The sequence below is a fragment of the Mastomys coucha genome, unplaced genomic scaffold, assembly GCF_008632895.1.
Source record: "Mastomys coucha isolate ucsf_1 unplaced genomic scaffold, UCSF_Mcou_1 pScaffold7, whole genome shotgun sequence".
In the NCBI taxonomy this organism is placed as follows: Eukaryota; Metazoa; Chordata; class Mammalia; order Rodentia; family Muridae; genus Mastomys; species Mastomys coucha.
The window spans coordinates 57,830,438-57,843,671 of record NW_022196913.1 but is presented as its reverse complement, the minus strand read 5'-3'; the positions used below and the strand labels follow the sequence as shown (position 1 = coordinate 57,843,671).

Genomic DNA, 13,234 nt, shown 5'->3' with positions numbered 1-13,234 from the left:
CTTGCTCAGCTCAGCAGTCTCTTGATTTTAACCTTTGGCAAATCTAAGGCAGTATTCATTTTCCCTGTGTGTATTTTTCTTTTGTTTTAGAACATAATTTAATTTCTTAGTTCCTTCTCCCTGCCCAGCCAAAGACTATCTACTATCTCAAAATTCTTAGGTTCCTACTGATTTAACACTCTCTACTTTGGGCTATAAGAAGGCTGGAGCAGGGGACTGGAGTTCCATGGAGAGTTCTTGCCTGGCAAGCACAAGGCCCTAGATTTGATCCTCAGCTGGGGAAGGAAGCTTACCTGAGTGGCAGGGCAGTTGCCTCTATCTCTGGGAGGAGGAGGTCCAGAGGCAGCACAGCACTGCCTGAGGTGATGGCCACCATCTCCATCATTGTACTCCCCCAGCTTCCCATGAAACCATCCCAAGTCCTTTACCATGGGGGCCCGCATGGTACCAACATGAAGTTCAAGCTTCAGGATCCCTGTGGCCCACCCTTCAGTCAGGCCCAGTTATCCTGTGGGCTTCTGGGTAGATGTGAACAGACATCTATTCACTTCAGGCAAGACACCAACAAAAGACCAAAGAAACAGCTAACTCTTGTCTAGGTTGGTAGACCAGTGGCTGATTGCAGTGTCCTGCACGAACACGGCAGACTCGGAAAATGTGAGCTGCTTAGAGGGAACTGGGGCCTCACGAGCCTAGGCCCACCTCATTACAGACTGTTGAAGGCTCAAGTCTACATGGGCTCATGGTGGTGTTCACAGCTGCCGAGGCTTCAGGAGAACAATGAGCATGTTATTTATGGGGACATCACATTCACTGGCACATGTCAGTTCTCCAGGGTCATCTATGGGGACATCACACTCTCTGGCACACGTCAGTTCTCCAGGAGGGAGGTAAGCTGACACTGAAAAGTTATTGCGTCATCTCAAGGCTCAAGCTCAACGAAATCCAGGTTACATGAGCCAAAGAAATACTAGGTTCAGCTCAGTCAGCTTGCTATAAACACCAAAGCCATTACATACAAAAGACCAACGTTCAAGTAAGGCCAGGTTCCCTGGGAAGGCGGGCAGCTAGGAAGGCATCGAGATGAAACACTCATATACAAGTACTGAAATGAAAATTTTGTCTATCAAGAAGTCTCCATCCAGCCAAACCGTCTATCAGTAATGGAGTGAACATAGAGCATTCCCAGACACAGTCTGTGGCTCAAAAGTCGCCTCATGTTAAGTACCAAGGAAATCTTTCGGTGTGGGAGGAAATGGTCCCAGATGGGAAAGCAAACAGATAAATGGCAAGGATAGGGCAATACAGTCTGCACCAAGATGGACAGACTCAAGAGCCTCAGTGTCTACCAAATATTGAGACAACAGTGTGTTGGGTTTCCATATTACACCCTCATTTGCTGTGTGATCATTGTCCTAATTACCGTTGTGCTGGTTGTTTTAATGTACCTAACCCTACTTTGCATTAGTATTAACTTAGTTGTGGTAAAATAGAGAAGTACTTCAGTGTCACTCCTTCCTTCATGCCACAATGGGCATGTTTAGTACATCTCTGTAGTAGAAAAATGTCGAAAAGAAACGAAGAGTTAGGGACATAAAAACAGGTGACTGCTCTAATGTAGGTCCTGAGTTGGGATCCCAGCAACCACATGGTGGCTCACAACCATCAGTGATGAGATCTGACACCCTTTTCTGGTGCGTCTGAAGACAGCTACAGTGTATTATGCTGGAGTGAGCGCGGCCAGAGCGAGCGGGCAAAGGTCCTGAGTTCAATTCCCAGCAACCACATGATGGCTCACAGCCATCTGTACAGCTACAGTGTACTCATAAGTCTTAAAAAAAAAAAAAACTGAAATGAAAGCACAAATTAAACCCACAAACTAAAACCATGGACCCAGGAAACAAACTCCCCTGTTGAGCTCCAAGTAGACTCCTGTCCGCCAGCCATACACCAGCTTCTCTGCAGTGTCAGAACACACACACACACACGTGTGGCATGCACGCACAACCCACCCAACCAGCATTGGACCTGAGTGGGCCCGCAGCTCCTCACAATGCCTCCTGCTGAGATCCAGCAAGAGATGGGCCAGTCACCGAGAGTCACAACCAATAATGAGATTTTTCTAGTTCTCTTGTGTCTATTCCTGAATACCTGGCAGGAAGCAACTTAAGATAGTAAGGGTTTGGGTTGGCCTTTTCATTCAGAGGACAAGGACCGCGTGGAGGGTGGCTCAGCCGGCGGCGGAGGACAGGGACAGCGTGGAGGGTGGCCCAGCCGGCGGAGGACAGGGACAGCGTGGAGGGTGGCCCAGCCAGCAGCACTAGCAAGCAGGGTGTGTGGCAATCGGTTTCACTGCATTGACAATCTCCCAGGCTTTCTAAGGATCCACTGCCTCCAGCCAGGCCACACATCCATGGGTTTCTCAGCTTAAAACAGCACTGCCCAAGTGGACCAACAGGCATGAGACAGTAGAAGACGTTTCACTGCCCTAGTGGACCAACAGGCATGAGACAGTACAAGACGTTTCACTTTCAACCCCTGACAGATTCTTTCCACTCAATAAAGAGCAATAGGAACCAGGAAACTTGGTGCTCTCTGGGATGTGAGTGCTGACAGTTACTAGTTAGGAAGTAAGTGAGGGTGGCCTTAGGACCTGGGCCCTAAAATTCTTTAATAGCATTTAGCTTTCACAGATCTCGTCATCTCTACACCCAGGATTCACATCGGGCTAAGACTGATGCGTTTAAAGGATGCAGTCCCACAAGACACCTAGATGCTGTAACAAGATGCTCTGTCTCCAGGGTATCCCAGAACGCGTGAGGAACATCTGAAGTCTCAGAGGAAGAAGCTTTATAAAGTCCCATCAGTCCCTCCTCAGGAGCCCGGGAGTCCTAAAGCCAGTGACGTGATGTATACAAAATGATCAAGAATTGCCTGGCAGTCCACAGTCCCATAAACACAAGGGGCGTCCTTCCTATGGGCATGCCAGGTCCTTTCTTCTTGCTCTCCAACAAAATGCCTTGGTTTGCATCATTTATAAACCACAGAAACAGACCTCTTGTACTGCAGAAGCTTGGACAGTTACGACCAAGGTGCCAAGAAGATCGAAGGAGGGTGCCATCTCTCTCTAACAGGGTAGTCTGGTGCCCAAATGCTGCCCAGGGAAGGACTCTTTCCCAAAGGCAAGGCCTTCCATCATCATCATGAACCCTAAGGCCTTCCCACCTCCTAAAGGCCGCACCTATTAATACTGTTGCATTCAACAGGTGTCTGGACTGGAAAAGCAATAGCTGCCTGCCTGATCGTTACTTAGGTGGCAGGGAAGGTGCGATCGAGAGGCAAGAGCTGATCGATTGAAGTTGCCTGGCTCCTTGTGTGCGCTGTGCGCTGCGGGCTCTTCGCGCCTGCGTAGTGCACCCCCCTCTCTTTCTGCCTTCTCTGCCGCCATGGTGCCTATGAAAAAGCTTGTGGCCAAGGGGGGAAAAAAAAAAGGAAGCAGGTTTTGAAGTTCACCCTCGACTGTACTCACCCTGTAGAAGATGGAATCATGGATGCTGCCAATTTTGAGCAGTTCCTCCAGGAGAGAATCAAGGTGAACGGGAAAGCTGGCAACCTTGGTGGAGGGGTTGTGACCATCGAGCGGAGCAAGAGCAAGATCACGGTCACTTCCGAGGTGCCTTTCTCCAAAAGGTATTTGAAATATCTCACCAAAAAATATTTGAAGAAGAACAACCTCCGAGACTGGCTGCGTGTTGTGGCCAACAGCAAAGAGAGTTACGAGCTGTGCTACTTCCAGATTAACCAGGATGAAGAGGAGGAGGAGGACGAGGATTAAGACACATTGGTCTGCAATGTTTTGTATTAATTCATAAATAAAATTTAGGAACAACAACAACAAAAAAAAAACCACACACACACTCACACCTGGAGCACAGGCAAAGCAGGGTTCCCACAGTTGTGCCCTGCCTGAGGGGAGTCCTTCAGGGTCAGCCAGACAGTAGGCAGAAGTCTGGGGAGCCAGACGACTCAGAACTAAAGGCAGTCCAAGGTCATCTCTACTACAGCCAGCTCGAGACTAGGCTGTGCTCTATGAGATGCTGCCTCAATCCACAAAGTAAATTAGCACAGCATGCTGTGACACAGTACAATAAAGCTGTCAGGGCTTCGGTTTCCTGAGTGATTTCTATCACTAATGTATAAAAAGGATACTCGTTATTGGTATTAGGCCTAAGTACACAACATGAATATGACATTAGCAACTGAGGAGAGTGGATCAGAGCTCTTTCGTGTGTTCTTGAGCCACACAAAAGTAGCTGTCTTTAAGATTGTGTGTTTGTGTGCATATGTGTGTCTCTGTGTGTGCCTATGTTTATGTGTGTATTTGTTTGTGTTCCAGTGTGACTATGTATCTGTTTATGTGTCTGTGTTTGTGTGTATGTGGATTTGTATGTATTAGTATGTATCTGTGTATCTGTGTTTATGTGTGTGTGCTTGTGTGTGCATTTGTGTCTGTGTGTCTGTGTATCAATGTGTGTCTGTTTATGTGTATATGTCTGTGTGTGTTTATGTGTGTATATTCTTGTTTCTGTATCTGTGTCAGTCTGTGTGTCTATATATTAGTGTGTGGGTTTATGTGTGTCTGTTTACGTATGTGTGTGTGTATTTGAGTGTGTCCGTCAGTCTGTCTGTCTGTATGAAGCCAAGGGAGAGTGTCCTAGAGTATGAATGAGTTCGGGAATGAACTCTGGTCCTCTGCCAGAGCAGCGAGCACTCCACTGAGCTGTCTCTGCAGCCTCCAGGAACTAACCAGCCAACCAGTCACCCCTCCTGAACCCTCATGACTCCTCCAAGAACTAACCAGCCAACCAGTCACCCCTCTTGAACCCTCATGACTCCTCCAAGAACTAACCAGCCAACCAGTCACCTCTCTTGAATCCTCATGACTCCACTGCTGTGAAGTGTTAATGGATGACCAGGGAAGAAAGACCAAGTTCACTTAGATTTTGGACTTTTGAAAAGTCCATCTAGCTGGGCAGTGATGGCGCACGCCTTTAATCCCAGCACTTGGGAGGCAGAGGAAAGCGGATTTCTGAGTGGTCTGGTCTACAGGGTGAGTTCCAGGACAGCCAGGGCTATGCAGAGAAACACTGTCTTGAAAAACTCAAAAAGAAAAAGAAAGGTCCATCTCCACTCAGTTTCTGTCTCACAAGTATGGTGAGACTCCCTGGTTCCAAATGCTCTTTTAACTGAGTATTCTTTCCATCTGTCACCATCATACATCACTACGATGTCTCCTGCTGACACAAGCAGCCATCTCTAGCTAGTAGAACACATTTCAAAGAGGGTGGGCAGAAATCAGAGGATCCTAAAGCTATTCCTGGGTGAGAACATTACTCCATTTTGAAAGGACAACTGGCAAGCTTAGGTCAAGCTAAGAGGGCATGGATAATGAAGATAAACACTTTAAAAAAAAAAAAAGATTTAGTCCTTTAAAAAATTGAGCAAAAAATAAATAAAAACTAGGGTGGGTGACCAACTTACCTGGGGTGACCCAGTGTCCTCTAGAGGAGGTAGATGATATTTGAGATGAGGGATTGAAGCCTGCTATAGCATGCCCAGATGGAAGGAAGAATGTCCCAGATAGAGAGGACAGTGAAGAACAGTCAGTCCACGAGGCCAGAAGGGATCTTAGAGAGGTTGGCAGAAGCACAGAGAGTAGATGAAATCATGTAAGGTTTGTGGGCCATGACAGGCATTTAGATCTAGTTTTGATTTCCTGTTGCTATTGCTATATATAACACGACATCGAAAGTTAATGTTTTAAGTTAAACATCTCATTACTAAAAGAACAAAACAACTCCTAGTCCCCTCCCAGCAAGGTCCATCTGCTTTACCAGCAGGGACACGCCTGTCACATTCACACACACAATAGCGTCAGGCTAGAGAAAGGCCAGGCAGAGCAAGACCTCTGATTGCAGCTGACCATACTGCCCAGCAATGAGGAAATGCCGGCTTGCTCTCTCAAAGCAGACCATCTCAAAGCAGACCATCTGAGGAGAGCCCAGGACCTCTCCTCCCCACCTGCCTCAACTTGGACAGTCACTACATGCCCTGCATCCCCGTTTTCCCATCTGTGGCAAACAGCTGTAAGATGTAGATGATCAAGAACCAAGGACTCTGGACCACAGGGAAGGAGGTCACCCGAGAAGAAGCTCTGCTCTGTGTGAATTTCCTAGAGTATCTCCTGTAGGATACTCCCCTGCCCCAGGACAGTAGGTGGCATGCTCTGCTCCAGCTTCCCCCAGCTCAGGGTTCCATTGCTGGCTCATCCTAGGGCACATCAGTAAGATCAGAGGCAGGTACCCTTAAGGGGCCTATAAGTGTCTGCTGCTTGCACAGTAAAGCCCACCCAAGCTGGGCCTGTTGGAACACTGCTGTAGCTGTTATAAGAGGCCCCTCCCCACAGCTTCCTGGATGCAGGACCTCTGGATGGTGGTCCCACCTCTTGCCTTTTCAAGCCCTTTCTGTTCCACAGAAGATGAGCCCTTCACTCTGCCCTGAGGCCAACTGGGGCTGCAGGGCTTGCATCTGTGCTAACTCTTATCTTTGTCACCTCTGTCTTTGTCACCTGGTGCCTATGTGGCCCTCCTGGCTTCATTGCTGTTTACACTTTTAAATTATATAAGTGCATTCTCTTCAGATATCTGAATAGGAGTTGGGAGATGGCTTAGTTGGGAAAATGTCGGCTGCACAATCATGACCAAGTTTAACCCCAAGACCTGCATAAAGGTGGGCAGGTGCTATTTGTCTATAATATACATTGTAGGAGAGACAGGATCCCTGGGGATCCCTGGTCCATCAGTCTGATCACATAGGCCATCTTCCAGTTCCATGAGACAACCCATCTCAAAGGTGGACAGAAACTGAGAAAGATGTTTAAAGTTGACCTCTGGCCTCCACACATACCCATCCATATACACATAATTTCTTAAAATAAATAAACATCTAAATAATAATAAGATATGAATAGTAAAGGATGAAAACTTGATTTCCACCCAATTTTCTCTCCATCCCTGGGAATAAAAGAGAACTGGCCATCTGCCAAGAATATTTCATGAAGACAGACGGTGGTGGTGCACGCCTTTAATCCCAGCACTTGGGAGGCAGAGGCAGGCAAATTTCTGAGTTCGAGGCCAGCCTGATCTACAGAGTGAGTTCCAGGACAGCCATGGCTATACAGAGAAACCCTGTCTCAAAAAAAAAAAAAAAAAAACAAAAAGAATACCTCATGAATTCTGTATGCCCAAGCATCTCTACTCACATTCAAAGGGCATTGGGATTAACATCCACAGAGTAGATTTATTATTCATACTTAACGTAGGAATTTAATCTCACTAGTAAGGCACGCCCTCTGAACCCTGACAGAGTATTCTGCCAATGTGGCTGTAGTACAAATTTTTTTGACAAATTTTCTTCTGTAGATAACTCAGTTTCTTTTGAATTCTCTACTCCTATGAAGAAAGCTAAGGAAAAAGAGCCCTGAGCTCAGAAAATTGTATAACTCTAGCGATTTCTGGGATGTGTGTCCCCAGGTCTGCACAAACTGTCAATGCTGGTTCTCTGTACCTGTCAGTTCTTAAGTATTATTTCTCTCTGTTGTTGAGCCTCCTCCCTCAACTCTCTCTCTTCCCCTCCTCTCTCCCCCACCCTGGCCAGTTTCTCCCCCAAAGAGCACCAGCTGCTCTTGCAGAGGACCCAGGTTTGGTTCCCAGCACCCACATGGTGGTTCACAAACCGTCCTTAACTCCGGATCCTGTGGATGCAACTCCCTCTTCTAACATCCGAGGGCACCAAGCGTGCACAAGGTGCCCATACATACATACAGGCAAAACACTCATAAAGTTAATAAGTCTTGCCGGGCAGTGGTGGTGCACGCCTTTAATCCCAGCACTTGGAGGCAGAGGCAGGCGGATTTCTGAGTTCGAGGCCAACCTGGAGTACTGAGTGAGTTCCAGGATAGCCAGGGCTACACAGAGAAACCCTGTTTTGAAAAAAAAAAAAAAAAGTTAATAAGTCTTTTTAAAAAATTGACCCTGCCACAGAGTTAGGAAAAGGCTATGTCCCATGGTTCTAAGACTCCAGTTGCCTGGTGATCTGGTCATCTGTCTTGTGCTGTGAATTTCTGGTATGTGTGTGTCTCTAGAGAGATGTGACTCTTGACTTTATCTTTTTCAAAATATTCTTGGCCATTCTTAGGTCCAACCTGGTTTCTTTCCCAGAAAAACTCTAAACTCATCTAGGTTTTGCATGAACATGGTCTTGCTGGTACATACTTCTTGGGAGAAGAAAGATCTCCAACTTGCTTTGTAGGCAGAAACCTCCTTTAATTCATTAGGCCAGAGAGGTTGCGGGGGCCATGGTACTGTCTGTCTGTGGAGAGCCGCTAGAGCTGCGCCCAAAGATGGCGCCTGGTTCCGCTTTCTAGCAAGCAGGTTGCGTCGTTCTTGCTGGTCAAGACAGTCACAACATCTGTCTGTCTGTCTATCTGTCTGTCTGTCTGTACTTCTAGCACCTTGTGTGGCTTGTCCTCAACAGACACTATGTAACCATATCTAACAAACACACAGAGCCATATGTCTGTTGTCTCTGGGATCTTCCTGTCTGTTCCCTCAGCTCTGGGATTACAAGCTTTTTGTAAAGCCCGGTTCCTATTATTGAGACTCAGGTCATGATATTGCCCAGCACACACTTTATGGACTGAGCCATCTTAGATGTTCCTCTTTTTTCTCTTTATATGTGTTAAGGTTCCTAATTTCATTCACTTAAATAAAATTTAAATTTCCCCCGGGGTATGGGGGTACATGCCTTTAATTCCAGCATTCTGGGAAGCAGAGATTGGTGGATCTCCATGACTTTGAGAATAACCAGGGCTACACGGAAAAATCCTGTCTCCTAACTTTCTGACTCACAACAGTTTAGAGGGCTAAGAACAAGTGTCTGTCAGCCACATTCTCTCTCCTGATAAACCCAGAGAGAACAACAAATTATTAGCTTTCCTTCAGTGTGAATGCCTTGTGTCCCTCCACAGTGAGTCTGATGTGAGTGTGGGCATTCACATCTCCTGTATACACATGGAGTGAGGGGACGTCTTTAAGTGGCAGCCCTGAGCTTCCATCTTGTTTGAGACAAAGTTGACTATTTCGCTGTTGCACTGAGTAAGCCAAGCTAACTGGCCCACAAGCTTCCAGAATAATCCTGACTCTATCTCCCATCTCCCTCTGAAAGCCCTGGAATAACGGGTGCACCTGACCGCATCTGGCTTCACATGGGTTCTAGGGATTTGAACTCAGGTCCTTAAACTTGTATAGCAAGTGTTTTACTTACTGATCCATCTTTCCAGGGCCTACTTCATTTTTGTTTTATTAAATGTATCAGGGTTTTTTTTTTTAAGATTTATTTATTTATTATATGTAAGTACACTGTAGCTATCTTCAGATGCACCAGAAGAGGGCATCAGATCTCATTACAGATGGTTGTGAGCCACTATGTGGTTCCTGGGATTTGAACTCATGACCTCTAGAAGAACTGTCAGTGTTCTTAACCGCTGAGCCACCTCTCCAGCCCCCAAGTATATCAGGTTTACTTAGTGGGTGTGTCATGTCCATGCACACTTACCAGCCACTAACCATAGTTGTAGAGATCAGAGCTCTTGGGAGTCCTCCTTTGTATGTATGGGACTTGAGGATAGAACTTAGGTCATCAAGTTTGGTAGCAAGTGCCTTAAGCTACTGAGCCATTCACTGTTGTGGAATATTTAACCGCACTGTGAACCCCAAGATTGTGTAATTAACTTACAAACTTGTTTCTAGTTGTGGCATGCCTCAACCCTTAGCCCACAGCTGGGACATACCCTTAGTGCACACCTTTAATCTCAAACAATGAAGGTAAAGTTGGTTTGTAGAAGAGCACACCCATGTTTGAAAGTGATGTCTAATTGAGGGGCAGACAAAGTGACAAGTCAGAGAAAGATTTGACAGAATAGGATCTGCCCAACTCTCCTGAGAAGAGATGGGAAAGAGAAGCTACTTGAGGGAGCAATGCACAGGAAGGGAGAGGGACAGTTTTACCAGGACTGAACAGAGACAGGTTGAAGAGAGAACAAACTAGACACAGGTGAAGACAGATGAGCCAGAGGATGAGGAGGAGCCAGAAGATTAGAACAGATTGCCAGAGTTAGTTTCAGGCCAAGCAGAGATATTCAGTGAGAAGCTGGGAGAGAAGCCAGGTTGAATCAGTTATCGTGGAGAAGACTTTGAGCCCAAACAGCTGAGCTGAACCAGCCAGCCAGAACTCAGAAAGAACTAGAAAGGGTGAGCTTACGTAGCAGTAAGTCTCAGAGGCTGAAAACATTCTAGGCCTAGATAAGATTGCACAGAGGCTAGAAGCTTCTAGAACTAAGGCAAGATTAGCAGACGGAGGCAGTAAGCCTCCAAGATGACCACCACTACAGGTGAATGATCCTCCTTGTTTCTCCTGCCTCTATTTTTGAATGATAATTTTCTCAGATAGAGGATGTATATAGCTGAAAGGCTGAGAGATGTTCTTCTTTTTTTTTTTTTTTTAAAAAGAAGTAACTTTAAAAATGTGCCACTAACTTCTGGTGTTCATGACTCAGACAGACCATGTCTTAGTCAGTCTTTCTATTGTTGTGAAGAGACACCATGGCCGCAGCAACTCTTGTAAAGGACAGTATTTCATTGGGGCTGGCTTACGGTCCAGAGGTTTAGTCCACTATCCTTGCAGCATCCAAGCAGACGTGGTGCTGGAGAAGCAGCTCTGAATGCAGCAGCAGGAGACTGTGTGTCATACTGGGCATAGTTTGAGCATATGAGACCTCAAAGCCCACCTCCACAGTGACACACTTCCTCCAACAAGGAAGGCCACGCCTCCTAATAGTGCCACTCCCTATGGCCAAGCATTCAAACACATGAGTCTGTGGAGAACCATACCTATTCAAACCACCATATCCTCCATTATTCACTTGGTCTCCCTCTACAGGCACTATGTTACTCTCTGGCTGTTTTAAGATTTTTTTTTTTATAAGGTTAGTTTTTTTGGGCAGTTGAATTACTCGGTATTTGATGTTGGTTTGTTTTGGCTTATCCTATGGCTTAACTTACCCCTTGGACTGGGAGATTCTACTTCTCTGGCCAAGTCAAGGAGATTGACAGACACCATTTATTTGGGGATGTTTGAATCCCACCTTCTCCCCATCTTCTTCTGGAACTCTAAAGATATGACTGTCACTGTGCAGGTGAGTGCTCTCCCAGGCTGCCAGGGCTCCTGGTGCTTTATTTATTTTCACTGTGGTTTTTTTTCCAGTTTTTGAATGCATCCTACTGAGGTCTTTACGTCTTTGGCTTCTGTCTCCTGTGGTCTGTCTCCGCGTTAGCACTGGGTGTGTCCTGTCCAACAAGTTCTTCATTTCCACCATTATGTTTCTCAGTCTGACAGTTTCAATATTTTTACTGCATCTGTTTCTTTGCTGAAGTCTTGACTGAGACTGGTTTTCATTTGTCTCTAGGGAGTCTGTTGAAACATTCTTACTGTGACCCTTTCAATCCATGTGAAATAATGTCAACATGACTCTTTTCAGTACTTGCAAGTGTGGGTTGTTTTTGGGTTTTTTTGGGTTTTTGGTGTGTTTTGTTTTCTCATTAAGATGTGGCTTCCCTGAGTCTTGACAGGACCAGTGGTCATATTGTCTACTGGACACACTGGCTGATCTGCTCTGGGACAGAGCAATCTCCTGGGTTAGCAGAGGCTTAACTCTCTAGAGTGTAGACTGACCACTGGCCTGCATCTGAGTGCCATGCTTCAAATACCGGTTGTGATTCCCGGCTCTTGTGAAGTTGCTCCCTGGACTACTTCCTCTGGCGTTTCTAGAGCCCTCCCTCGGTCTCTGCTGTTGCTCTCTGGAGGGACTGAAGTTGTTTCTCTGTCCCAGCTGCTATAGCAAGGCCACTTTTTGCTGTGGCAGATGGGAGGAAATGAAACCTTGGGCCTACATCCCCTAAGGCAATTAGACTCAAAGCAAGGCGAGTGGGGGAGGGGGGCTTGGCTTATGCTGTCCCAAGGGACGGCTGATCCAATAGCCAGACACCCAGTTCTGGAGAGGAGGTGGATCAGTCCAGCAGGTATTTGAAGACAAAGAAAGTCACCTTGTGGTGCTCTGTTGTGGAGCTGGGGAGAGCTCCCCATGTGGCTCGTTGCCTTCTCCCCTGTGTCTGTCAGGGGTTTCAGACCTCTTTGACATCCAGTCTGGGGTCCTCTATTTGCGACCTTGTCTGACCTGGCATTCTAAGCCCTCTCATCCACCAGCCTTCTAGGCTCTCAGTCGTAAATGATTACCTGGAGAATTCCTTCCAGGCCATTCATTTGTTTCTTTTTTTTTTTTTTTTTTTTCTGCTTTCCTATATGAGGTCTCTTATCCTTAGCCCTGGGGGACTCCAGGGGTACTCCACGCTGTGATCCTCCTGCCTCAGTATCCCAGATGCTAAGAGGGCTGGTTAGTTTTAAATGTAGACTTGCCACAATCTGAAATTATCTGAGAAGAGAATCTCAGTTGAGTTATTGCCTGGACGAAGCTGGCCTTTCGGGCTATGTCTAGCGGGAGGCAGACTTAGTTGTTAAGTGATGTAGTGGGGTGGGGCAGCCCACCACAGGAAACACCCTTCCTTTAGGTAGACTGTTCTGAATTGTCTAAGAAAGCTAGCTGAGCATAAGCCAGCAAGCAACAATGCCCATGGTTCCAGTCATATAAATATATATATATGTATATATATATAATATAATATACATACATGTATACATATACATATATATATGTGTGTGTATGTATATATATATATATATATTTATATATATATATTTATATATTTGGCTGTGAAGTGAGTTCCTTAGTCAGAGGGTATGGCGTGTGGAATAGCAAGCTGGCCTGCCTTCAGGTACAGTATCCTGCCTAGCTTGGGTCCTGGAACCCTGCCTACAGGTTTCGAGGAATGAAGAAAATATAGACACCTGGGCATTCATACAGAAAAGAAGGGGGTCTGCATTCTAATGGAGTGACACCTACTCCCCAACAACCAACCTGTTGTGATCTGTCCACCAGAGGAGAACGCTCGGACAAGAGTTCAAACCAATACAAAGTCCTTATTAGCCAGCCATCGACACA

The 13,234-nt window shown here is 46.2% G+C and overlaps 1 pseudogene; it reads left to right on the top strand.

Annotated features, from left to right (window-relative positions):
• Positions 1 to 3,431: 3,431 nt before the first annotated feature.
• Positions 3,432 to 3,889, top strand: LOC116081946 (annotated as a pseudogene).
• Positions 3,890 to 13,234: the final 9,345 nt, after the last annotated feature.